This window comes from Cupressus sempervirens, chromosome 9 (assembly GCF_028749045.1).
Source record: "Cupressus sempervirens isolate cs-2001-9-10 chromosome 9, ASM2874904v1, whole genome shotgun sequence".
Classification (NCBI taxonomy): Eukaryota; Viridiplantae; Streptophyta; class Pinopsida; order Cupressales; family Cupressaceae; genus Cupressus; species Cupressus sempervirens.
In genome coordinates, this window is record NC_143126.1 from 229,683,118 (window position 1) to 229,711,015 (window position 27,898).

The 27,898-nt window shown below is 32.8% G+C and overlaps 1 pseudogene; it reads right to left on the reverse strand.

Annotated features, from left to right (window-relative positions):
* Nucleotides 1-19,475: 19,475 nt before the first annotated feature.
* Nucleotides 19,476-27,840, reverse strand: LOC149538340 (uncharacterized; annotated as a pseudogene).
* Between the last annotated feature and the right edge of the window lie 58 nt (nt 27,841-27,898).

The window sequence follows — 27,898 nt, forward strand, 5'->3', positions numbered from 1 at the left end:
TTTTAGACCTAGGTATGGGACAAATGTTACCCTTATTCTAGCTATGTGTCATTTTTCAATAATTTTAGTTATGTTTTCAATAGAATTTCAGGTGAACAACAAGCTATGGTTCGAGGAATTTTAAAGAAATTATTGAGGCCTGAGACCTTGTACAAAGAAGTCATATGCTACTAGTGCTTGGATGGAACTTGGGAACAAAATTTCTTCTAGATCAAAAAAGAAGGCAAGAGAAGTCAATATCATATGAAGCATTTGTTGCATAGAGTCTATAAAGAGGCTCTAGTTTTAGTATTGTCACTAAAACATTATCTATGTGGAGAATTTCTCCTAGATCAAATAATCCTCGATTGATGGATGTACAAGATACAACTCAGGAAAGTGTAGTGATATGGACATTGGACTCAACTAATGGAAGTGAGATCTCAAGTGCTTTGAAGCACTTCTCTTTTATGAATGAGGCTATGATCGAATAGATTATAGATCAACTTGCCCATACATTGAAACTAGAAAATTGTATGAAGAAAAACTCAGGAAGATCTATGTAGTCGAACAAAGGATGAAAGAGTTTTAAGATAAAATTCAAGAATTAGAAAATGAGATTGTCACTTTGAAGGATCAGCTCAAAGCTATAGAGGAAAGTACAATTGAAATGAGGATTTAGGAATTAGAAAGAAAAAATGAGAGAATTGTTCCCATGACTAAAGACAAGGCAATGGAGACTAAACATGCAGTTGTTGTGGTCAAGACTAAAGATCCAAGTTAGAACAATCAACTAAAGATGAACGCACTAAATGGGATATTATATCACATATTAGAGGTATTAAAAAGGATGTCTAAACAAGTTCATAGTGTTTTCATCTCCTTGCAAAGTGTAGAATATGTCTGAAATGAAGCACTGACATGGCTCTCCCCTATTTTTAATCAGTAGGACCCATACATTCAATTCTTTGATAGGTCAAGATTATCTTGATGGCCAAAATGCCAAAGTTTCCTTATAAGATCTTTATAGTAAAAGAGGATTTAGAAAAGGTGAAAGAATTGATTGGTTTCTTTACAAGAAAGTCACGAGTAATCCAAAGTAAAGTAAAGATAATGAGTTAAGTTGATGATATTTGTATTCCCTCAATTGTTGATAATGAAAATAATTTAAAGGATTGCAAAGATTGGTCAACATCCTTTGATCACATCATGACATTGTACAAGGTTACAAAAAAATTTCATGGGGATGTTTGTGACGACTTATTATATGATCTGATTGATTATTTGTTCAAGAAAGAAGTGGGTATGAACAGGTTTGTAACAAATTCAAAGGCCATCATGAATGTTAGATGAATTTTTTTTTTAAATGATCTAGAAGCTATTAGAGGTATTAAGTGGCCAAGTAAGAGACAAGTTTATATGTGGGAATTAGTTGGCAAAATCAAGGCCTTGCCCATGGGAAGTAGTTAGATGATAGCTAATGAAGACAAATAAAAACAAAATAGAGAAAGGAAAGAACTCATAGACAATTATCTTAATTTTGCATTGGCTTTCTATCGATACACTTATATTATAAACAAAGGACTACACCTGAACATCAAAATGCCAAGTGTCAAATTTTGAGGTACTTCCTATATCATTCTAGTTGTAGAGAATATTTGTAAAACAATATTTTTTCTTCTCTGTAATTTTTTTTTATTCAATTAATGACATGTGTCTTCCCATATCTAAAGCTTGTTGCAATTTTTATTCTATAAAAGGATTGCCAAGATTGGGAAGAAGGGACCAAAGTCTAGTTAAATGATGGATATTATCATATGAGTCGGTCCTTGATTTTTATGTTAAGTCTTGAGATGTTTTAGTTTATTTCTTTTGAAATTTTCAACTAAATAAAAGGTTAGTTTTAATCTTGTATAATTTTCATAAGTCTCACTATAAAAAATATGGATGGTTCTCAAAGAGATTAATACAAGGAACATTGCAGTATATATTAGTGTCTATAAATTCTATCTCCATTTTCATACATTTGTGCTTTTTGATAATGAATAAACAAGTTTCAATTTATTTAAATACAATTCAAGTGGGTTGTATATCATTTCATTGTTTCTTTTAATTCAAATAATTAAGGAGATGCTACTATGGAATGATAGGGTCATTTAAGGTATGGGAGGGATATTGTTTGTAGAAACTTTAGAGGTCAGCAATTGATACATTTAAATGCAAACAAATTAAATAGATCTATTAATATTGAATAATATGACTCTATTATGGAAATGGATTAAGGGAATAGTCATTTAGTTGAACAATCAAGAAAATCAATCTTAGCATTGTATGAATTAAATTTTACAAATCCAAATCATTAAATATTGTTGTCAAAATAGGATATAAAGTTGGTCATCACTTGTTGCAATAATTTTTCAAGCTTATTATGGCTAAGTTATCAAGAATAATTCTATTGTAAGGGATTTGTGGGATAAGATATTATTCATGAATTGTCAAATCCTTAGGTTGACCCACCTTAGTTTAGCAGACCCAGAAGAATAGAAAGAAAAATTGCTTTGTTAGTTGGTCCAAAATCAAATAGAGGGTAATAGGTATGGAAAGTAGCTAACCCTTGGATATCATCATTTTTTTTAAATAGTATTATTAAATCAATTAAATAAAAAATCAATAGTCCTAAAGTTAGGGATTTCTTTACTAGGGCTAACATTAGGGGTGTGTTTAATTTGCTCAATTTATATAGATGATTTGGTCTCAACTAAGTCTTCTCCATGGGTCAAGATCATTCCAAAATTCAAGCAATAATAAAACATAGGATGGCAAAAAAAAAATTAACATTTGATGGAGAGGCAGGTTGTCACCATTATCAATTCTAACCTTTAAGGAGGAAACTAGAAAGAAGGAGACATTAATTTTCTCACCATGACATAGAAAATTCAATAGGGTGAAGTGATAGGCATGGTAAGGGTTAAAGTTCCCTTCACAAGTAAAATACTTCATAACCCAGAGGGAGATAATAAAGAAATGAGGAGTGAGAAAAAGATTGGCATACCCATTATTAGCATTCACACATTCTTCCTTCTTATTACTACCAAAAAAAAATTCATCTTGGAAGTATCCTATTACAAAGACACTCATTCCAAATATCTTCTTGAGTAGGGTACAAGAAATTTTAGGAACTCTAGATGATAGAATGTTGTCCCTAGCCACAACTTTGAAGTTGGAAGATAAACTTCTCCACCTATAATAGATGGCTTATACAAATTGTTTACCTGTTCTAAAGTAGTTAGAGATCTAATTATTATGCACCAAATAGTAAACAAAAAACACAATACATAACTGAAAATAAAGAAGAAAATATGCATAGATAAGCATTAATGAGTTTTGATATTGATGAGAGACCAGAGTTTCTTTCTCAAGAAAATGGTATCAGATGTTGTTGGTTTAGGTGCAAGATTGTAGGTAAGAAATTAAACCATCTCACATTTTTATATTAGGATGTTCTAAATAAAGATGAAAGTAGAAATCTAGATGTTTGTTACATGATGCATGAAAATTTTAAGGGTTGCAACATTTGTGTTTTAGAATTTAAATTATGATATCTCGTTAAAAGAAATAAGTTGTAATAGGATAAACATGTCCCCTTTCCACACATTTCATGACAATATATGTCTCTAAGTGTCCTTGAACCCCTAGGAACATATTATAATTAATAATATGGGTTGAAGAGGGTCATACGATAACCTATGGCCCATTTCAACACATTTCATGACAACATATACCCCTAGGAAACCTAGGACCCCTAGGGACTTATTATAATCGATCATATGGGTCAAAGGGGGTCATAGGTCAACCTAGGACTCCCTTTGACACATTTCATGACAATATATGTCCTTAGGGTTCTTAGGACTCTTAGGGACATTTTAATTGATCATATGAGTCAAAATGGATCATACCTGATAATGTATGACCCATTTTGACACATTTCATGACAATATATGTCCCAACGGTTCCTCGGACCCCTAGGGACATTATAATTGATCATATGAGTTGAAACGGGTCATAAGATAATCTATGTCCCCTTTTGACACATAAGAAATTATATATATATATATATATATATATATATATATATATATATATATATATATAACATATCTAAATATGTTTGTAAATGTAAAATATATATTTAAATTAAATCAATAGGGTCCCCAAAAATGTAAAATGTAATGTCTACCCCTAGTTTACTTTTTTGTTATTATTGTCAAACTCTTTTAGGCCATCTTTATGATTATGTTTGATGATTACTGAGATTTGTTTTCTAGATTGTTGGGTATTATTTCATACTTAGTTGATTATATGATGAGTTACCTTGGTACTAGTTATTTAATGTATGCATGATTATTCTTTCGATGAAGATGCTAGTATATAGTGTTTTCAGTTATCTCATTATGTTAGTTATATAGATTATTTATATGTTTTTTCTGTAATGTCCCCAATTAGGACATTAGAGTTTTAATTCTAATTGCGCACATATTTTCCCTTTGTTTTTTTTGTATGAACTTCATAATCCTCTTATTTGTATAAAATTTGATAATGATTTGATATGATACCCATCTCAATATTTGATATTATATAAATATATATATGTATGTGCATTTCAAATAGTCATGTCCTTCCATTAACATTAATCATATTAATGATAATATAATTAATTATATATTTACATTAATAAACTTAGTTAAATTAATTAATATCATTATATATACTATTGTATTTGCTATATTATAATATATATTATTTTAATAATATATTAACTATATATATAGTATAATATTTTTTATTAATAGTGTTTTCATATCTTAATTATTATAATATCATAATATTATTATTTATTTATAATTATATTAGATTATCATTTAAATAATTTCATACTTCCATATTGTTATTCTAATGTGATATTATTACTTATAAAATATTATTACTTTAATATTATTATTATTATTACTTTAATTCTTATTTATTATTTAAATTATATGTTGGAGTGGGGACATCATAGTCCTTCCCTCTCACATTTGCTTGCCCTCAAGCAAAATCTTTCATACACAACAAAACATATTTGCATTCAAAAGACAAGAGATATTTATGAAATATGAATGAAAACGCAAAGCATACACGAAGTGGACACGATGCAGATAGATAAAGACACAGAGAAAACGCGATGCAAACACATCATACATTATTTTTGACAATGAACTAGAGCAAAGAGAATAATTTATGAAATATAATTCCAAGTATTCTTTTTGATCATAGATCTTGCAACACAAACAATTATTAGCATGTACATGTTTATAATGGCTTCAAAGAAAATATTAGTCATGATAAATTAGTCCTGAACCAATATCCTACCAAGCCCAAGCGCAGAACTTTGGCCCTCTTGGCCTTGATGGCAGCCATTGACATCCATCAAGGTGGTCTACATGGAGAATTCTCAGCTGAACAGAGGTGACACGATGTCAAGTCTTTAATCAATCTAAGCCTAGGAGCAGAACTTTGGCCCTCCTAGCCTTGATGGTAGCAAGTGACATCCATCAAGGTGGTCTGCTTAAGAGGTAATCTTATTCTCCTTAAATATCCTACCTAAGTCCAAGAGTGGAACTTTGGCCCTCTTGTCCTTGATGGCAGCCAATGACATCCATCAAGGTGGTCTACTTAGGAGGCACCAACAATATATCTTTCTTATTTGTTTTCTCACATCCTTTAATATATTTCCATGTTGTCCCATTGTTGTCCCTTTTAAAAGTCTTGTTTATTTTCATTACAAAATTCTCTAATTGTTTGATTATGATCTATTAACTTGATCAATTAATCTCACTTCCTTATAACTATTCAATTATAAGAATGAATAATAGATATTTGAATGTTCATATTCATCAAAAAATACTAATAATAATATTTCATGAAACTATGTGAAGAAAATAAATAATTTACCTCATTACCTATATGTGTTGAGGTGGTCATTTAAGAGTGTGAAGTAGTATTCATATTGACTTTCCACATTAAAGTGCCATATCCTATTCTTACCTGATGTCATCAGAGGGAGTGTGTTGGATGTTGAAATGCATTGGACATATATATGTGTGTCTTGCTTCTAATATCTTTTCTTTACCAATTAAAATATGGGCCCCTCCTGTACTCATATGAAGCACCAACCAGCTGACATGGGAATGACTTGATCTTTCTGATGTTAGATGATCATATAAGGTTTATCTTATGATTTTGGTGTCCTAGACATATGGATCATATTGTGATGTGACAACTGAAGCCTCAACATTTTAAAGACATGTATTTTGAGGGATGGGCCTCATACACGGGACTCTTGAATAGTTGGTAGTAGTGTGACATGAAGCAAGAATCATTATAACTGTAGAATACAATAGAAAAATATCGTTACAAACTACAAGACATAATAAATGGTGGCAATGATAACAAGGACTTATTTTTTTTAAGGGTTCATGATTTGGCTTTTATTTTCAGCTGCTTGTAACTGTTCAAAAGTTTCTCTTGTTTATTTGTTTGCTGATCCATAATCTCACGTTTCTATGCAATGTTTTCCAGCCACATGTCCACTTGACTATCCCCTTCATTTGGCAACAATTTGAAGGATCTCACCACATGCTGTCCATTTCCTTCATTTGCTTCAAGTTATTGGCAATCTCTTTCCAAAATATTTGTTGACTTATTCTCTCAACTTGCTTTGGTGAACATTATCTTCATGCCATCAATAGAAATGATGCTTGTTTATTCATATGATCAACCCAATCATTCACCACCTTTCCATGTGTTTGACTTTTCCCATTGTTCATGGTGCTGATGTGTTAGAGTTTCCATTGCTCATCATCTAAGGTTGATGTGAATCAACCTCAACAAAAATATCTCACACAACTCATCTTACTATAAACATCTCCCACACTTTCCTTAAAATAAATATTTTATGCACTTTTTTTAATCGATGATGTCACAATCATGCATTAAAGAATTCGTAGTTATTGTAACTAGAATTTTTCTAAGTGCATGTGAAAAAGGCAGAAGTGGAAAATCCAATTTGTTCAAATGTACATTGGGTTTGTCCTCTATGATTCAGATAGAGGATAGAGATTTTGCTAGTAATTTACCCCTATTTTTTATTTTATTTTTACAGTAGCATTGGGATCTGATAGCATTGGGATCTGAGACTTCATAAGGGTTTGAGTTCAAATTAGTCTTTCAAGAATGAAATCTCCTAGAGGAAATTGGAGTTAGGCTACAATTGGGCAAGACCCTAGCTCTTGGTGAGTGCATTGTTAAGAATTTCCTTGATTCGTCGCAGCAGCCATACAACCTGGGCTTGGATGATTTACTCCCAGCAGGAAGGAGGTCTAACTACACACAACCGTATCACCTCGTATTGGTTCCAGATCTCACCTAGACTTGGACAGTACATTTGGAGGCAGAAAAAATGCATAGATATAAGAAGTTACTAAAGTTGTTCTTCATCCTAGTATGGCATCAATAATTTCAGAATTGTAGCAGTAATGTACAATTTTATGTTAGATTAATTTCCAACCAACTAAGCTTGAATCTTCTATTCCTTGGAGTTTAGTTTTAGTTATTAGTCATTCTTCGCATTTGTACTTTGCATTGCAGTTTGGATAACTTCTATAAAATATCCTTATATTGCATTCACAAGCTAGTAGGATATTGAGCTCTGATACCACTTGTAATGTCCCCGATCAAGACATTAGGGTTTTAATTCTGATTGTGCATATATTTTCCCTTTGTTTCTTCTGTATGAACTTCATATTCTTCCTATCTATATAAAATTTGATAATCACTTGATATGATACCCATCTCAATATTTGATATTATATAAATATATATATATGTTTGTACATTTCAAACAGTCATGTCCTTCCATTAACATTAATCATATAAATGATAATATAATTAATTATATATTTACATTAATAAACTTAGTTAAATTAATTAATATCATTATATATACTATTGTAATTGCTATATTATAATATATATTATTTTAATAATATATTAACTATATATTATTATACTTTGTACTAATAGTGTTTTCATATCTTAATTATTATAATATCATAATATTATTATTTATTTATAATTATATTATATTATCATTTAATTGATTTCATACTTCCATATTGTCATTATAATGCGATATTATTACTTATAAAATATTATTACTTTAATATTATTATTAATATTACTTTAATTCTTATTTATTATTTAAATTATATGTTGGAGTGGGGACATCACATTTTCTATGGATACTTACCCCATACTTGCATGTACATGGTGTACCTATATGTTTTACTTTATGTATGATATTTTTGATGTGGTTGAGAGAGGGAGTGGTAGTCACCTAGTAGTCGGGATCTATGCGATGCATCACTCCCCACCATTGCCTATTTAGTTTAGAATATATATGTATGTACTTGTGTGGATTTTATGCAGATAGTAGGTACCAAGTATTGACTTTGTTGAATTGTCAGGATGAGCGTACCCACCCTATCGTAGTATCTCCATGGTAAAAGAAGGGAGATAATGCTTGAGTCCAAATCCTAACCTTAAGCCAATTATCCTAGAAAGTAGGACAAGTATCTAAGTTATTTTCCCTCTTGAATTTGTCAACTGACGTAAATTCATGATTTTGACCATTGAGTTGATCTAGTATTTTGTACTTTATAATGGGTTTTTGTATTTTATCTTGTGGGTTTCTTATAATTTTCTATTATAATTAAATCAAATTAATAGATTTTTTAATCATTTAATTTAATAGAAATTTTATAAAAAAGATTCAATATTTAATTATATTTAATTAATTGAGAAATTAATAAAATGAAAGAATTAAAATTTAAAGATATAGTTAAAGTTCTAATTTTGGCAAAATCATATTTATTTAATTTAATAATAACATATTTAGGAGTTTCATTTTTTTAATAAACTCTATATATTATTATATTATTTAAACTAATAAATATTTGATCATAAACATCTCAAGAATTAATTAAAGAAGATAGAAATTAATTAATAAAAGATATTTTAATTAAATTTCAAAAAGGTTTCGCATGAAAATTTAAATATAGTAAAGTAATTAAGAAAAGAGGTTTTCACATGATTGCATAATCGAAGCCCTAAATTGGAGAAAAACTCTTTATTAGAAAATTAGAGTTCATTTCTCCAAACCTAGATTTGGAGGAGCAATTTCTGAGAAGAAGGTATTTACGAGAAGGGGGATTACTTCCATGCTCCATGTGTTTGTCATTTTTAACATCAAATCCAAGTAGGATATTGTGGGTTTATTTGTATAGTAGTTTTCTGTTCTTCAAACTTTTGTCTTCTTTGTGTCTGGGTGAATCTATTTTCAAAGTTTTAAATTGGGTTGAGACCCTTGTTATAAATTTTATTGTTCTTCATTTTGAGATTATCTCTATATGAATTGATAACTGGAAACCCTCGTTGTAAAACTTTAGAGAACTGTATTTTGATGTGAGTAGGGTTTTGAAAAGAAAACAATAATAATTTATTTAGATTTGGTTGATTTCTCATATTTCCCATATCAGTTTATTTTGGGATAATTCCTTTCAAAAATGTGTGTGTGTGTGTGTGTGTGTGTGTGTGTGTGTGTGTGTGTGTGTGTGTGTGTGTGTGTGTGTGTGTGTGTGTGTGTGTGTGATAATTTTATCACATACTATAAAATATATATATATAATATAAAATTAAAATTGAATGAGGGGGGACAAGTTTTTTTTATAAACAAAAAAAATTAAATTAAATCGTGAATGGGAGGTGAGCCACCACACACCACCTCCCCTCCTCTCTCTCCTCCATGTTGGCGGCAATTTGCTACTGTGCACACAACAAGTACTATTGCTGATGCAACAGTACTCTATTGTGATCGCAACAAACTGTTATAGTAGTAATGTGTAGACTAATGAGCCTTTAAACATGTAATTAATAAATGTTTTTTTTCAAGTTTTTTTTTTTTTTTTTTAAATTTTTTTATTGTATTAACTTTTTTTATAATTAATAAATATTTTAATGTAGTTTTAAATTGTTAAGTTATTTAATGTAATTAATAATTTTTTTAATTTTATTTAATTAATTAAATTAATATTAGATATTATTTAATGAATTAAATATATCATTATATTATTATTTAATGACTATGGTTATTAATGATCATTATTAGACTACGAGTTTGGAAAAGGTTTTATGTTTTTTAATTTAAAAAGAAGCAAGAGGGTGTTGATGCAAGGTATAAACAAAGGAAAATAGAAATTGTTAAACAAGAAATTAACAACACTAGTGCAAGACATTCATAGAGACATCAACTAAGGTCCAAATGCGGCAAATCCACCAACCAGAGTCTGCATTACTAATGATTAGCATGAGACAAGCCCTCACACTAGCTACAATCTTAACCCAAAAATAAGAACAAAGGACATAGTCGCAAGAGAAAAAGAAACTAAGAGGGAGAGACAAAATCATCCTCAGAAGGCCTAGCAATAAATCATAGGTAGCGGGTATCCTATTCTTCTTACACCCTTATAGCTATAGTTCCATAGGTAGCAGAACCATCCATTCAAGTCAATAGTCTCAAAAATCTTTAGTCTAGCGACAACACCCTTCCCACCTCAATAGCGAAAGGGTCCTCCTCAATTGCAGTATGGGGAGGGAAGATCTCAAATTTAAAGTTGGGGAAGAGACTCCCAAACACCCACACTATCTCTAGTGTCCACCCAGGTTCCATCTCCTTTAATAAAACCTAGCCTCTACCACCAAAAACACTAGAATCAACTCGAACTCTATAGCAATCAATCTCATAGTCAAGATTACAGAGGACTCAAATAGCAAACTCCACATTCACTTTGGAGGAACACTCCAAATCTATAAACAAAGCTTAGAAGAAGCTACACTCCTGGTATAGCTTCATCCCCCCTTAAGAAAACCCACCACAAGAGGGATAATGAGGAGGAAAAGGAAACCCAAGAAAACCCTCTTCTGAAACCAGTCCACCTCCATGTCACTCAACAAAAGAAGAGTGTTGTTCAGCCAACCATTAACAACATCCACACAATATATCACCACCTCAATAGATGATATCTCCATCTCAATAACAGTTATGTGCATATTGTTCAATAGCATGAACCAGTCCTCAAACCAAAGCACCAACTGAAGGTGCCTTTGAAACTAAAGATGAGAGTTCATCTCAATAGAAACAACAACCACCTAGTAACTAATAGGAAAACCAAAAAATAGAACCCACTTAAGAAATTGGTCAAACAAGCTTGATGAGGAGGCAGAGTGAAGAGATCCATGACTTCCAACTACTAAACCACAAAAGAGCCCACAAAATTGGTAAACCCAGAAGTAGAAGACCCTTGGATGAAGAAAGAAGGGGTAAAAGCTAGACTTCCCAAAAGATAAAATACCTTCGAGGATAGATCCCTTCTTTTCCAAGGGAACACCAAATACTCCCAAGCCAACCATGCCAAAGGTAGAATGAGGATTCCCAAATCTACCAACAAATAAAACAACATCACGCCTCCAAATCTAGATAACCCAGCAACACAACACTCTTGGGTACAACATGTAGAGGTATAAAGCAAAAGTTCCAAGCTAAAAAATAGAGAAGTCATCACTAAGGGAAACACCCCATAGTCTAGAGGTGAACCCACCAATGAAAAAATTAGATCCCTTACAAAGCAACATATTAGAGAAAATGACATCCCCAAAGGGCTTAGAAGGAAATGACAGCCAAGTACCCCACATTGCAATTGAATTCACCCACAATTCGTAGCAATGAACAATGAACCAATAGTGGGCAAGCGTAGGGGAGACCCTCCTTCTATCTAGCTCAGCATCATCTAAATCCCCACTATCTTCCTCACTATATTTCATAGCATTTGAAACCCTAGCCACATGCAACACCATGCTTGTGCTCCCATTCATTCCTATTCCTTATTATTTGTAGATGGTTTATGTTTTAGACCAACATGATTATATTTGAATTGTTTATTTTAAATCTAATGTTAATTTAATTTAGTAATCATTGATTTTTTTTAAGGGGTTTAGGTATAAGGGATAAATATGTAAACTTTATAAAGTCAAAAACTTATTAAAATATGTAAACTTGAACCTAACGATTAAACCAAAACTATATGTTTTCAAAACCAAATAGAAAATATGAAACTACATTATCAATTGTATGTTTTCTTGTGTGTTGGGTTTGAAGTTGACTTAAAGTGTTGACTAGTTTTAGGATGTCTACCAGAGGCCAGGAGTTATTATTTTTGGTGATGTCATGGTTATGTGTACTTGATTTTGGATAAGTCCTGTTAGGATGATTGTATTGGTGAAATTTGTGATTTTCAATTAGTGATATTTCAGTACCTTTGAGTTGCTTGTTTAAGAACTGATGTGTATTTTATGATCTTATGAGATCTTCTACTTTTACTAAGCTTAGGGTAGGTTAACTGTGTGTCATGTTGGGAAGTGGCTTGCAATGGAGGCTAGAACCCTAAAGAGGCTACCTGGGTAACCCATTGTTGGTTGTTTTAATAAGTGATAACATTTCATTAAATGAAAGTAATATGAAATAATAAGAGTCATTATTCTTCCTTGTCCATGCCTCGGGTGCTAGTATAGGCTAGAATGGGAGTAGAGAGGATGCTTGGTTGTGACCTTTCTTTGTTAGTATGCCTTGTTAGTATGAAGGATATTGGTGTCACATAGAGTTACTAGGGAGTCGAGGTCAAGGGAGGCTACCAGGATAACCTTAGAGTTGGCTAATGTGATGACACTTGCCCACTTACATAGTAGATTTCCTATGTGTTATTGTTGCCTCTAGGTTTAGATGTCATTTGTGTCTTGGTACCTTTGAGATAGATTTCTTTTAGGTTTTGCTTGACCTAGATGTTGGATTTGAATTTTAGTATTGTTATCCTATTTGGAACTTGAGACTATCTTCTCAGTATGGTCGGAGTGGACCATTTAGGTTATGACAAGGTCGGGTGGTAGTGCTATTTAATTTTACCATTGAGAACTGACAGTTCGATGTCATTGATGGAGTTCCTTGTTCTGTATTACCTTCCATTATGTTCTTGTGTACTATGATGGATGGTTATACTCTATTTTTTATTTGATTTGATTTCATAGATCTTACAAGATGATGTAATCTATTTTATGATGTATATTCTTTTAGCCTTTCATACCATGTGACTTGTATAGTGGATGATTGTGGGTTTTGATTATTGCCAAGTGGCATTTGAGATAATTGTATATTATTTAAATCAATTCATACTTGTGGTTATCCTTTAATGTGGATTTTTTATATATTGGTTTTAGTATTAATTAAACTTAAATGTCATTCAACATCATGGGACCCTTAAGAGATGTAATATGTTTATGTGTTGCTTATGTATGTGTGTATGTTATTGCTTCTGCTATATTATATCTATTGTTGTTAAGTTATTATCTATCAAAAAAAATGTTTTACAAACTTAGTGAAGCTTTGGGTTAATTTCTTTTAGGTTCCATGGTGGGGCATTACTTAAAACAATAGAGTCCTAAAACTGTAAAATATATCTCAATTTTGAAAATTTCCATTTTGCCCCTAGTTTATGTGGAACCCAAAAACATATTGTGTGCCTCGTGAGGTTTGGTATTTACAAAGCCTATTTGAAAAATTCAAAAAATATGTTTGACCCATGTTTATCTAACATCTGGACTTCAACTGACCATCTAATGACTTTTTTTCAGCCAAATTCAAGAAAATGAAAAGGGTTTCTTGAGAACACTCTCAAAATTCCATTGATAGAATTGATGTCAAATTATGTGTTTGATGAGTAATTATTAGTTAATTTATAATGAAGATGCATGTAAAGTGCTGATTGACATAGTGATTGAAAGAAAAAATTATAATTCTCAAATGTGATAATATGTTTGGAATCCAAAAGTTGTATCACACTTTTCTTTTCCTACTATAAGAAAAAAATTGTAAAGTTTTCAATTACTTAAGGTGGTCAAACACAAGATTTTTTTTTCCTAAAAACATTATTGTAGAGAATTCATAGTTAATTATTTATTTGGAACAAAAATGTACAAATCTTGTATCTTGAATTATACTAAAAATTATTTTGATTTAATTTTGATCAAGATGGTCAAACATACACCTACTTTTTATTTTTTCCTTGAAATTTTTGTAGTACTGCATTAAAATCAAAATTTTTGATGAATCAAATGATATATTTTTTCAAATAAGGTCTAGTTCTTTATAAACTTAGTGTAATTTCCTATAGACTTTTTTGTTACAACTTTTTTATTTAAATTTCATAACTACTTTAAAATAATGTGTCAAGTTGACATAACCTTGATTTGTTGATTTTTCACTTCCACTTAAGGCCATATTTTGGTTGACCATGATCTTGTGCATACCTTTATAACAGATTTTGAATAAATATATTTCTATAGCATTGACATCTGATCTAATTGTTATCACTTCCTTGAATAGTGAGAATTGATTTTATTTTCTAATGGCAATTAGCTATTTTCAAACAACTCTTCTTCCTTTCTTAAGTTGGAGTGCTTCTTGATTACTCTTTTAATCAACTTCTCTTTTCTACTATCCTAGTTCAAATTTTTAAATGTCCAAAATTAAATTGGATTAATTAGTTTTCTCAGGTATAATGAAATAGCTCCATGCTCTTTTCAAGTCAAATATTAGACATTATCTTTGTTTAGATTTTATCACTCTATATTTCTATAAGGAGAACAAAGAAGATATAGATTTTTCATGTATTAATAAAAACCACTCCACATTACTAGTTTATGATTCAAGGCCTCCAAAGTTCCAACTTACCTTTGGAGAAATTTTTTTTATCTCACTTAGTTTTTATCAATCCTTTCATTATTGTAATAAGAAAATCTAGGAGGCAAGATTCTGGAGATTTGAAATCATTTTGAAGGTTGATTGACATTGTGCAAAAGACAAACAATATGAAATGGTAAAGAATTTATAGAAGAAGTTACTAATATGCACGTTATTTAATTATGTCATTACCCCCAAAAGACAATGCAACACAAGAACTATCTCATTAGCTTTCAAGTTAAACATACAATGGCTCATAAGGATAGTATTCTAATTTCAAAGATAGCAGGAAGATTCATTTTTATTTTTTTACTAATGGTGCAATTTTTGGCATCTACTATCCTTTTTATTATTTTCACATATGCAAGTATATTTATTCCATAGACTTCAGCATCATGCATACCATATTTTATCTTAAACACATAGTTGTTTCTCAATTTCTCATTCTAAGTTAATAAAGATACATGACTAACATTGAATCTGAGGAGTGAGGATCTTGTTTGTGAAACTGATGTTGATCTCATGCATCATTTTGTTCTCACCATAAAATACTTTCCATACAAATTATGCTTGTATCAATTTTAATATTTAGATGATAATTTCTTCTCCTGTAGGACAGTCAGGTGGAACTCAAAGTATAGATTTAATGCATAAAATGCATCTTATTTACTAGTGTTTTAATAATTACTTCAACTAGTGTGTTTGTAAGATTATCTGGGATAGAATTTTCTTAAAAATATATGAGATAATAAAAATATATTTTGAGCAATGTATTAACTAAAGGTGTTTTATGAGAAAGTTCTCTAAAGGCCCATAGTCAAGATTTGGATGTCAAATTATACTCTACTCAAAGAAAATTCAAATCAAAATTTTTTTACTAGTGAAACAAATAATGGGAAAAAAAGGTGCATGTTTGTTAATGCTTGAAGAAGCTACAGTTGTAGCTCCACAAGAAAAAAAGCAGTATACAGAAGGTTGTACCAGGTAATTTATTTCTATTAAAATAATTTATGTTTTAATGGAGAAGGTTAGAAAGAAGGCTAAAAATGAAAATTACAGTGTGTTTTGTGAGAAAATATTTTTAATGATGAATTGAGCAAATTGGAGAAGTGTAATTCAGAATCATTAGAGAATTTTAAAAGTTCAGAAATGAAAGATGTGATTATTTATGTCAAATTGAGAAGCTTGAAAAATAAGTGGAAAAGGTTAAAAAGTAAAATGTCAAATTGAAGGATAATTTAATATAATTTGACAGAGTCAAGAAGGAGAATGAAGATATAGGTAAAAAGTTAAAGATTATAGAAAAAAATAATGGGATCTTGAAATTAAAGTCACTAGTTTATGATGTTGCATTTGACACAAGTGATCTATATCAATTTAATCTTGATGATGTACTTAAGAGTTTCTTCATCAAAAGAGTGTACAGATGAATGCAAGAATATGTCTATAGGTATAGATGAAAATTGTGATAATGATAACATGAGATTTTTTTAAAATAATATTGGTTTGTGATAATGCAAAAGATGAGATTTAAAGGAAGAAGATTGGAAAAATCATGGTCAAGGCATGAAGGAACCCATCTAGCCCATTTGGAGGCCAACATTTGAAGGCCTTGGATTTGGTAAGCAAGAGAGATTTGATGTTTGTAGTATTGTAGGCTGGAATAAAAAAATTAAAAGTAAAGTGTGCATTTCATATTCCCTTTGTAGAAGGGAATGATATAAAGAAGATAAATGTTGGGATCTTCACCCTTGTAGCATTTGTGGGTTGAAGAGTCATAGTAAAAAATCGTGTTGGACTAGAGATTATGATGGACAATCTAGAAAGAGTTGTATGTAGATTGATAATGGATGGATCGATGGATCCAATTGGTAGAAGGTCACAAAGATGTTCAAAAGGTTGTACAAACCTCAATGTTCACATGTCAAAAGTGACAATGGAAAATCAAGGTTCCAATGTTTGGGTGAAGTAGTTGATGAATACTTGTTGTGATCGACACATGGAAGTCTCATGACTCTTCCCTATATTAGAGAAAGGAAAGGAATATTGAGCCTTGTGATCTCTAATGAAAGAGAGAAATAAATAAAAAGTTGGTTGACTTCTATTAAAAGTGAGTGACCCAATGTAAACTTTAAGAAACCCATCTTTGGAAAAAGATATAAAATATTGGTTAATCATTCATTATTTTGAATTTACCAAAATTATTTCTATGTGCGAATCTCTCAAAAAAAATTATGTTAAATATTATAAATATATTGTTGATTATTTATGAATCATAATTTTTGTGTAGAAAATATTGGTGAATCTCTATAACAATAGGAAGTTCATTAATCACCATGGAACATTACAAATCAAAAGTGAACATTTTTTACCTCTTGGAATATTATAAGGATCATTACATAATATTTAAATTAATAGTGAAAATTAAATATCTATGATATATCCCTAGAATAACTAATAATTATGATAATTATCAGTGAATTAATTTTATTTTCTTCAATGATAAATAATATTGATGGGAATCAAATCTAATCATGTATCAAATATTGGGGTGAATCTTTGAGTTTAAATTTCTAATAAAATAAATCATTGAGTGATTTTCATTGTTTTAGAAAAAAAAAATTGTAAATATATGCCAATTTACGTTTTGTTAAATCTTAAATTATTAGCCAAATTACTACCAAAAATTTTCGTAAAATTAGTCAATTGGCAAATATTGGCCACTAAAAATTACCTTGGAAGTGATATATGAGTTTATGAGACTTTAGTGTTGAAAAGTTGAACTATAAATTGCATGAATAAAGTTTATGTACTTTGACATTGTATTATGAGTCTTAGCATCAAGGAAGGGGAGGGGTGGTGTTGTGAAACTGATGTTGATCCGCATCATTCTCACCACCAAAGACTTTCCATGGAACTTCAACTTGCATCAATTTTAATATTTAGACAAACAACTTTTCTCTTGTAGAACAGTCAAGTGGAACTCAAAGTTTAAATATAAATCATAAAATGCATGTTGTTTTGTAGTGTTTTAACAATGAGTTCAACTTTTTATAGTGGGATGCATATGATCTATAAGCTCTGTAAAAAGAATTTGATTCTTTTGATAAGCTCTTTAAAATTGAAAGCAGAGCAACCTGCAATATGTAAAATATCAGCATGGAAGAGCAATAGAAACAATTGTGTTTGTGTAAATTTCTTGTAGTGCTCTATTTTTTTCATTTCTCTATTATTTTCATATGTTTTAGATTCTATAAGTATATGTATTCCATAAACTTTAGTATCAAACATACCATGTTTCATCTTAAACACATAGTTATTTCTCTATTTCTCATTCTACGTCAATAAGGATACATGACCAATAGTGTAAGTTAGGAGGGGGGGATCTGATTTATGATAGGTTGTAGATTGTATATTTTAAGATCCTTTAGATAGTATAGTTCATAAGAACCTTTTCCATCTTCTTGCTTTCCTACCCATTCAGAATAATTAGTTCCTCTACTTTATTTTATTTTACCAAAAATTTAGGATAAGTGGACCCCATTTTTAGAAGTGGTTACATATATTTAGTATTCACTCTCCCTCAACCTAAGCGGTCCTTGTTCTGGTAAAACATATCTTCTCCTTTTTACTACATTTCACTATTTTCTTCTTAATATCAAATTAAAAAATCTCACATTACTCATTGTTATTCATTCTTTTATTCACATATTTGATGGATTATATATACACTTCTTATGTACATTAACTTTTGGTTAGTAAAACTTGTTTTTAGTAAGTTACTTGACTATAGAATAATTCTTCCAATCAACTTTAGTTAAAATCACCCACATAGTGAATTAAAGATTAAGGTATGAGACACAATGTATAAATAATGATCAATGTAACAAAGGAACTAGTGTACAAAGGAACTAGCCTCCTCTATCCCAACTACACTTTCACATTCTCCCCAACAAAACTTAGACACCAAACAACATGGCAATTAGTTAGTAACTTAGAAACACCATAATCCATAACAAACAAAATACATCATATGTGCATATTAATAATTATTAAACATGCATGAAACATCATCATAATCTGCTCATATAACCACTGCCCGTGCTTAATAAATTATGTTGCAACCATGAGGACTTTGTACAAACGATGTGATCATTAGTAATAAGTGTTAAACATAAGATATGTGTAATTAGTCTAGTATGTAAGATAACGAACATCAAATCATCAATCAATAAGTCTAGGACAAAATAATTTCACCATAAGTCGAGTCATTTTACAATTTTGACTAACAGTCTATCATCATACCACTAAAACATGTGAACTCAAAGTTGAAACATAAGAACTAAGCCAAAGTATTGAAACGTTAATATATACTTACATTATATTATTTAAATTTGTTTATTTTTTGCTTCATTTAAAATAAAAAAACATTTTTTCTTATCGATAGACAATACTGAAAGAAAATTGAGTACAAGAAGGGAGAGTCTCGCAGACTTTTAGAAGACATTCAGTTGACTGTCTAGAGAATAGGAAAGCAGGCGAGAAAGTCATATTCGTATCTTGCGAGGCTACTAAAGACGCTTGTTTTGTTATTCATACAACAAAACAGACATGGATAGATTGGACGGGGAAAGCTAACAGAATTTCCTAGCTCTGTTGATCTGGAAAGCAAACAATTTCGTTCTCAGAATTTCCTAGCTCTGTTGATCTGGAAAGCAAACAAACTTGATATTCTTTCGAGTCCCAGGACTGTCTCCTTGCGGCTGTGGCCGCCGCATGCCTCTAACCTTTCCAACACCTCTCTCATGGAAGGCCTCTGATTTGGCACTCTGTTGGTACAAACCAAACCCATATGTAATTCTTGTAACATTTGTTCTATGCAATTATCTTCTACCGTTCGTTCATCCAGCACTTCCATTTTCTCCCCGCCCATCCGTATTGTGTTACAGACCCAATCAACAATGTCTCCGTCCTCTCCATATTCCGCCTCACCCGTAGCTTTCATACCGGTGACTAGCTCTAATAACACCGCTCCGAAGCTATATACATCGCTCTTCTCGTTCACTTTTAGCCTCTCCGCATATTCTAAACATCACATTTTCATACGAGCGAAGAAAATATGAGATAACTTGTGCAAGCCAAGAGAAAAATATAAATATTGGAATTTGAGGAGAGAGAGCTTCGTACCTGGGGCTATATATCCGTGCGAACCCACATAGTCAGACACCAAATGAGCTTTCCCCAAGGTGTCAAGCACTCTCGAGACGCCAAAATCTGCAATTTTGGCATCGAAATCCGCGTCCAGCAAGATGTTGCTAGATTTCACATCACTGTGCAATATTGGTAGGCGGCAATCATGATGCATATAACTCAGTCCCCTAGCTGCGCCAAGAGCAATTTGATATCTTATCCGCCATTCCCCTGCCCTTCCTTGTCCTGCGCCTTGCCGGTGCAGACGGTAGAACAAGCTGCCATTTGGCATGAACTCATATACCAACAGCTTGAAATCTTCTTCTTCACTCGAAATGCAACAGAGAAGCTTCAAGATGTTCTTGTGCCGGATGTGCCCCAAGGTATTCACCTCCACTTCCCCCATTTTACTTCCTTTTCGTCACTTTTTCTCTTCAAACTTCCAACTGATCTGCTGATGTTACGGACCTTCTTAACGGCCACAGCTTCTCCGTTCTGCAGATGGACCTTGTAAACTTTTCCAGCACTTCCGGATCCAATCACGTTAGTCTCCTTCAAATTCGGAAAGATGTATCTCTCGCTCACTGATCTCGAGTGGAATGGAGTTACTTTCCACAATGGCATGCTTTTTGGGTTCTTGTAATACAAGGAACGGAACACACGGCAATGAGGACCACAACTAAACAGATCGATAGAAGAGTAGCCAAACTGCGAGGCGGGAGATAGTGCTGATCAGAGGAAGACGAAGAAAGCATCAAATTCCGACCTCCGCATAGCCTCGGGTTGCCCACAAAGCTGTCCTTGTAAGCCAGATTGTCTAAGCCATCGGGAATGCGTCCAGACAAGTGATTGTTGGAAACATTGAAAACGTAAATATTCGATAGTCCCAATTCGGGAGGAACCCCTCCAGAAAGAAAATTGTTTGACAAATCAAGACTAGTCATGTCACTCAGAAACAATGCAGGGATTTCCCCAGTAAGTCTATTGTGACCCAAATTGAGCTCACTGAGATTCTTATGATACATTATTTCCTTTGGAATCTCATCTGACAAAAAGTTATGGTCAAGCGTAAGAATATTTACCAAATCCAAGCTCCCGAGCTCGCGGGGAATGGGGCCTGACAAGCGATTGTTGCCAACCTCAAATACCAGAAGACCTTTCAGCTGTCCGACTTGCGCAGGAATTCTTCCCTCGAACAGATTGTTGCTTATCTTCAATCGACTCAGCTCCTTCGCTTGGCCAATTGCAGGTGAAATCTTGGCTCGGAACTTATTGTTGTTTAACAACAATCCCTGGAGATTAACAGCACCCCATAGCCCCGGAGGAATCTCACCGCTCAGCTGGTTGTTCTCAATGTAGAGAAAGCGCAGAGACTTGCAGTCTTTAAAAGTAGAAGGCAGAGAACCGTTGAAATTGTTTGAACTGATTTCGAATCCATACAGCACTCCTCCCATGCACAGATTTGTTGGCAGAGGGCCTTCCAGTCTGCTTCTCGACAGATCAGCTACAATTAGATTTGAGTACGTACCCAAATTCTGAGGTAACCAGCCATTGAATTTGTTGTCGTAGAGCATCAAGTTATTCAAGTAACGTAGCTCTCCGAGCTGAGCAGGTATCGTCCCAGTAAGCCGATTGGAGCACAGTTGAAGAAGATTCAGATTTGTGAGATTGGTAATTGCTTGAGGAATTGTGCCGTTAAGCTGATTGTCACAAAAATTTAAACTGGATAAGCTCCTCAGTTGGTCAATGTTACCCGGAATCTCGCCTCGGAGATGATTGGACGAGAAATCCAACTCCTCCAGCTGGGTTAGATTGCCCAAGAATGTTGGGATGCCGCCCGAGAGATTATTGTGCTAAATGTCCAACAACCTCAGCTGCGTTAAATTGCCCAAGAATGGTGGAATTCCGCCTACAAGGCTGCAGTTTTCTAGCCCTAACTCTTGCAGCTGCTTTAACTTGCCAAGCTCCCTCGGTATAACGCCAGGCCGCAGCTGATTATTCCCAATAGTGAAGTTCGCTAGGGACTCCAAATTCCCAAGAAACAAAGGGAATGTTCCGCTCAAACTATTGTCGTGCAAGAAGAGAGCTTCTAGCTTCGGCAGCATTCCGAAAGATATAGGAATGGTGTCACTGAAAGCGTTATTTGCTAAATTCAAGACTCAACTCACTCAATCGGGAAATATGAGCGGGCAGCATTCCTGAAGGCAAAGAGAGACAAATACACAGAGATAATAACTGATTTTATTGCCTTACTGTCTTGCCCAAATGCATTACATAAGGCCTCTATTTATAGAGGGTATGAGAACTCTCTACACACAACATATTTTACACATGTTAAACTACATATAATATTACATATATTAGAAAACGCTGGTGGCTGGAACGGCAGAGTGTCTGCTATGTGATTTAATGTGGATGGTGCTGGACGGCAGAGTTGGGCTGGACGTGGGCTGGCTGTTTGCTAGTAATGACAAAAGTTAATAACTAACCACTACCGCCAACCCTCCCCCTTAATTTTTTGTCATTAACAAATTTTGCATCAGTAATACCCAATTTCTCTCGCAGATATTCAAAGTTATTCTTTGGTAATGGCTTAGTGAATATATCTGCCAATTGATCTTCAGATTTGCAGAACTCAAGATAGATTTCTCTATTGTTGACCAATTCTCTGATGAAGTGATACCTTGTATCAATATGTTTGCTCCTATTATGAAATACATGATTTTTAGATAATGCTATTGCTGATTTATTATCACAAAGAATTGGTGTTGGTTCCTCCTGATGATGGTGAAGATCAAGCAAAATTTGACGCATCCATACTGCTTGACATGCTGTGGAAGTGGCAGCTACATATTCTGCTTCAGCTGATGAGATTGTCACTATAGGTTGCTTCTTTGATGCCCATGATACAGCTCCTGATCCAAGGTGAAAGATATATCCAGAAGTGCTCTTCCTGTCATCAATGCTACCTGCAAAATCACTGTCAGTATAACCAATCAAACCAAAATTGTTAGCTTTGGAATATAGAATTCCATATCCCATTGTTCTTGCAATATATCTCAATATCCTTTTTCCAACTTGCCAATGAGAATTTTGTGGTGATTCCATGAACCTTGAGATTAAACTGACACTATACATGATGTCTGGCCTTGTAGCTGTCATATACATTAAACTTCCAACAAGTCTTTTAAACATAGTTGGATCAACATTTGAGCCCTTTTCTTCCTTGCTAAGTTTTGGTCCTGTTGCAACTGGAGTTGACACTGGATTGGAATTCATCATTTTAAATCTCTTTAAAACATCCTTTATATACTTTGATTGAAAAATGAAGATACCTTTGTCACATTGAATAACTTCAATACCTAAGAAATATCTCATCAACCCCAAATCTGTCATTTCAAATTCTTTCATCATTTCTGACTTGAACATGTCTACTAATAGATTTCCTGTGAATATTAAGTCATCAACATACAAGCATACAATCAAAATCTGACCTTCCTTATTAGTCTTAACATATAATGTGGGCTCATTGTTACTTCTATTGAATTGATTACTTATCATGTATGAATCAATCCTCTTATACCAAGCCCTAGGAGCTTGTTTCAAACCATAAAGTGCCTTGTTTAGTTTATATACTTTGTTTTCATGCCCACTAACCTCATAACCAGGTGGTTGTTTAATATATACCTCTTCATCAAGAAAACCATTCAAAAAAGCTGATTTTACATCCATTTGATACACTTTCCAATCATTTTGTGCTGCTTTTGCTAAAATAGTTCGAATTGTGTCAAGTCTAGCAACTGGAGCAAATGTTTCATTATAATCAACTCCATATTGTTGTGAAAAACCTTTAGCAACTAGTCTTGCCTTGTGCTTAACAATTTCACCTTTTTCATCAAATTTAGTTTTGTAAACCCATTTGACTCCTATACATTCTTTTCCTTTAGGTAAATCCATTAATTCCCATGTGTTATTTCTTTCAATAGAGTCAATTTCTTCATCCATTGCCTTGATCCATTTATCTTCTTTAATTGCTTCATCAAAATACAGTGGATCACAAGAAAATAAAGCAAAATTTGAGTAAATATCTATATTCTCTTCTTCTTGGTCATATATTTCTTTTAAGCTTCTTGTCTTCTTACCTTTGTAACCTGGTGTTGAGAATGTTGAATCAAATTTATCACTTACATTTGAACTTGGAGGTGAGGCACCTTGCACAAAGTTCCTTGGTGGAGTGTTGAGTGTTGATTGAGTCCCATGTTCCTTTAATTCATCATCGCCTTGTAATATTGGTGCTCCTCTTGTGACTTGTTTGTTATCATTTTCATGCCATGAATCTTCTTCTTCAAATTTAACATCCCTACTAATGATCAATTTCTTTGAAATAGGATTATACAATCTATAAGTGTTTGATTCTTCACTATAGCCAATAAAGATGCATTTTTCACTTTTATCATCCAATTTCTTTCTCAATTTAGATGGAACTAATGAATAAGCAACACATTAAAAAACTCTAAAATGGGATACTGTATGTTTCTTACAATTCCATGCTTCTTATGGAATTGTGTTCTTAACACTCTTTGTAGGACTCCTGTTCAAAATGTATACATCACATGCTACTGCTTCTACCCAAAACTCATTGGATAGATTTTTGGCCTTCAACATACTCCTTGCCATTTCCATTATGGTTCTATTCTTCCTTTTTGCTACACCATTTTGTTGTGGTGTGTACCTAGTGGTAAACTGCTTCTTAATTCCATGAAATCTGCAAAATTCTAGAAAATCATTAGAACTGAATTCACCACCTCTATCAGATCGCAATACCTTGATGTAGTGACCACTTTGTTTTTCAACCAAATTTTTGAAATCCTTGAACTTTTCAAAAGCTTCACTTTTTTGTTCGAGAAAGTATATCCAAATCTTCCTACTAAAATCATCAATAAATGTTAGAAAATATATACTTCCTCCTAAAGATGGGGTTTGCATAGGTCCACATATATTAGTGTGAACTAATTCCAATGGTGCTCTTGCTCTATATGAACCTCCTACTAGGAAGCTTTCTCTATGTTGTTTTGCCAAAATACAACTTTCACATGAACTTGGTGGTTTCAATATTTGAGGCAATCCTTTCACCATATTCTTCTTTTGTAATAAGCTTAAAGCATCAAAATGAGGATGACCATACCTCAAATGCCATAGCCATGACTGATCTGAGTATACTGTCTTGAAACTAACTTCTTTTCCTCCTTGAATGCAATGAATTTGAAGGGGGAACATTCAATTTTGTGTCATGTTGACCCTTGCAATTAACCTGCCACTAGGATTTCTATCCAAGATTGTGCAAACATCATTATCAAAAGAAACTTTGTAACCTTTTTGTACTAGTTGACCAACACTCATGAGATTGTGTTTTAATCCAGGCACAAAATACACATCAGGAATATATCTTTTTCCTCCATTTTTTGTCAAGACATTTATAACACCTTTTCCCATTACAGAGACTTTAGTATCATTTCCTAGCTTTACTTCAGATTTTACAGAATCATCCAAGCTAGCAAACAAATCTTTATTTCCAGTCATATGGTTACTACGTCCACTATCTAGGAACCATATATCACTAGAGCTTTCTTGAGCAACATTACAAGTTATAAATAAACTTCCTGAATTGTTATCAGATACATCTAAGTAATTAGCACCATTCTTTTCAATATCCTCTTGTTTCTTTCTACATTCACTTGCAATATGACCAAATCTTTTACAATAATGACATTGAATTCAAGATTTATCAAACCTTGATGATGGGTGTTGGAATGAACTTCTGCCACATCCTCTATTAGAACTCTGAATGGATTGATTTGTTCTCTCTTCTTGATTTGGACTTCCATGTCCATCTATGCTTCTACCTCTTCCTTTTCCTCTGTAGTTTGATCTTCCGCTTCCTCTGCCAAAAGATACCTGCGATCTAACTGCATTTTCCAAAGAAGAATTGTTATTTCTATTCATTCTTGATTCATGAGATAAAAGTTAGCCCATCAATTCATCAATAGATAGTATTGTCAAATCTTTAGATTCTTCAATGGCAACAACAATGGCATCAAATTTTCTAGGCAAACAACGAAGTATCTTTTCAACAACTTTTTGATCTGTCAAATCATCACCATATGATCTAATTTGATTAACCACATTCATTACTTGATTTAGAAATTGATCAACTGAGTCTGAATCTTTCATACACAAATTTTCAAAATCACGCCTTAAAGTTTGCAATTTAGCAATCTTAACTTTTGATGTCCCTTGATATGTTGTTTCTAAAATATCCCATGCAATTTTAGACTTTTTAGCAGCACAAACTTTAGGAAAAATTGATTTATCTAAAGATTGTTGAATTAGAAACAACACTTTAGCATCTTTTTTCCTGTTATCTTGTAATTTATCCTTTTCATCTTGTGTTAATGTAGACTCATCTTGTGGTTCAATAAAACACTTTTCAATAAGATCCCACATGCCTTGAGAACAAAATAGTGTCTTCATTTTTATAGCCCAAAATTCATAATTTTTACCAAAAAATATTGGAATTTGTGGTTGAGCTATACTACTTCCTGAAGCCATATTAATACACAGTTACAACTGCACCTTACAATTTTAAACTTTGCTTTACAAAGAAAATCCACCAAACAAGTCTAAGCCAATGACATATAGCTTAAACAAACAACATTATAATGCTTATTTTCCCCTTTTAACAATTTTTTTTTAACATTAGACTTCACTCCAAGAAATCAGCTCATACCTTCTTCAAACATTAAACTGGGATCTTCTCTACTCTCAATCTTGGCAGCCACTAGTCTCCAACTTTAGAAGCTGATAATGATCTGCAATCAAAAAACATTAGAAGCGTCATTCACTACTACAGTAGTTATATATATCAACACATAATTCTTTTGCTCCTAGGCCCAGCTCTTCATGCTCTGATACCAATTTGAAGGCAAAGAGAGACAAATACACAGAGATAATAACTGATTTTATTGCCTTATTGCCTTGCCCAAATGCATTACATAAGGCCTCTATTTATAGAGGGTATGAGAACTCTCTACACACAACATATTTTACACATGTTAAACTACATATTATATTACATATATTAAAAAACGCTGGTGGCTGGAATGGCAGAGTGTCTGCTATGTGATTTAATGTGGACGGTGCTAGACGATAGAGTTGGGCTGGACGTGGGCTGGCTGTCTGCTAGTAATGACAAAAGTTAATAACTAACCACTACCGCCAACAATTCCAGCGAACTTGTTGAGCGACAAATCGAGCTTGCGCAAATGATAGCAGTGCAAGAGGCCAAGTGGGAAGGGGCCGCTGAAAGCATGGTGGTGGAGAGTCAAGACAATGAGATTGGGTAGGGCGCAAATAGCAGAAGTCAAGTTGCCAAAAATGGAGTGACCAGTGAGATCAACAGCCGTAATAGTGTTGAATTTATCACAAGAAATTCTGTTCCAAGTGCATGGATTTTGGTGAGAGTCATCCCAATTGCTCAAAGAATTATTGGGGTCCCTCCAATATTTGGCCATCTGGCGAGAGGGAAGCGCAATGGGGAATCATACGTAGGCAGATCAGAATGCTCGTGGCTATACAGCCATGAAAATGCACTCCCTTTACATTGTTTTTTCTAACTTTTCACAAAAAAATTCTTAGTCCTCTCCTTCGTAAGGAAGTGCATTTTTGTGGCTGTAAGGAAGTGCATTTTCGTGGCTGTATAGATGCCAATGAGAATAAGTGGAAAGA